The 1,554-nt window shown below is 56.0% G+C and overlaps 1 non-coding gene across 1 annotated transcript; it reads left to right on the top strand.

Moving 5' to 3' along the window:
- The first annotated feature begins 1,462 nt into the window (after positions 1-1,462).
- LOC112439152 (U7 small nuclear RNA) lies at positions 1,463-1,524 on the top strand. The gene has a single exon (XR_003027453.1). It is a non-coding gene; the product is annotated as a U7 small nuclear RNA (small nuclear RNA).
- The last annotated feature ends 30 nt before the right edge of the window (positions 1,525-1,554 follow it).

Raw genomic sequence — 1,554 nt, 5'->3', positions numbered from 1 at the left:
TGAGGGGAGGCAAGCGTGGGCTCCTCTGCGCCAACAAACGGGTTCTGAAGACCCTCCAGGGCAGAGTGTTGGGTAGGGCCACAAACATGAGAGGGGCTGCCTGAGCCCCCTTCAGCACAGAGCTGGGGCTGGACAAGAGGGTCCCGCGGGAGCAGCCTTAGGGAACAGGCGGAGGTGGGAGGCAGAGGGAGGGGTACAAGGAGAGCAGGGCCCAGTGGAAACCACAGCAGCTGCTTGGTCCTGGGAACTCTGGCCCCCCTAACCCAGAGGTCTCCAGAGAGAAAGGCCTAGGAGAAGAGACCCTAGAGAGAGATGGAATTGGCTGCCAGCCTCAGCCCAGCGGACGTGCCCGCGCAGGGTTTAGTTGCTGAGGAAGAGCGTGCGGGTGCGGGTGCGGGTGCGGGTGCGGGTGCGGGTGCGGGTGCGAGAGGACAGCTCTGGTCTCTACCCCCAGAGGGAGCTACGGGTGTGTGGCCCCAGGCCCACCCTCCCCAACAGTAGGCTCCTTCTGGGCCGTGGTTCTCCAGATGCCCGGAGCCACAGGTGTCTTGGCAGGTGCTTCTGAAGGGGCCACAGCCGGAGCGCCTGGAGACCACCACTGTCCACGTGCGCAAAGCGACGTCCCAGTTTCCTCACGCGTGGGCTGCAGCCTCTCCTCCCACGTGGCCCTGAGCGAGTCTCGGGGACCACCACGCGGGCGTCCAGCAGGGCTTCCTGCCTGGAAGAGGGGCCGCGCTCACCCTCCTCTCTGGCCCTCATTCTCCGGGTCAGCCTTCTCCCCTCCGCAGCCCCATGGGAATTCCATCTGGGCCGCTTCTACCCCTGCACCTTGTAGCTTGCAATGGATGGGACTTTCTTGGGCCCAGCCCTTTTGTGGAAGCACATCCTACCCTAGCGGAATGGCAGTTCCCACGGAGGCTCAGCTCTACAGTGCCCTTGTGGCAGATTTAATCCCCCAAAAACCCATGATAAACAAAATACCAAAATCCTAAGTAAAGACAGAACTGACATTACAGATTTTTCCTTTTCCCTCAGGTTGCAATAAAATAAATAAAATAAATTTAAAAATCAGTGCACTGGCACTGATCCTGTCCTTATTTAAATTTTTGATATTTTGCTCACCATGGAAATCTCACATTAACTATTTTTTTAATATTGCATTAAAATATTGACGCCTGAGCACTTTGGGTGCCTTTAAAATGTTTGCCTCCAGTAGAGTGCCTCATTCACCTCACTCTATCCCGCCTGGTTGCAGGGCCACGGTAGTGAATGGTTTACCCTCAGATAGACAGGGGGGTCCCACCAAGCCGTTTCCTGCTGTCCCACTGCAAGATGCATGACAAATCGCCCTGCACCTGAGGTTATTAAGACAGACTTGGGAGAGAAGACGAGACCAGGCAGAGAGACAAAGACAGAAAAAGAGACTGCGGAAAACTGAAGGACAAAGGCGGAAAGAAGTGGAGAATATTAAGAACTCTTTTAGAATTTGTCTAGCAGGTTTTCTGGTTTCTACTGGAAGCTTCTTACCCCACCTCGCCGCCCCCGCCCCACTCC

The sequence above is a fragment of the Pan paniscus genome, chromosome 13, assembly GCF_029289425.2.
Source record: "Pan paniscus chromosome 13, NHGRI_mPanPan1-v2.0_pri, whole genome shotgun sequence".
In the NCBI taxonomy this organism is placed as follows: domain Eukaryota; kingdom Metazoa; phylum Chordata; class Mammalia; order Primates; family Hominidae; genus Pan; species Pan paniscus.
This window is presented reverse-complemented; position numbering and strand designations above follow the sequence as displayed.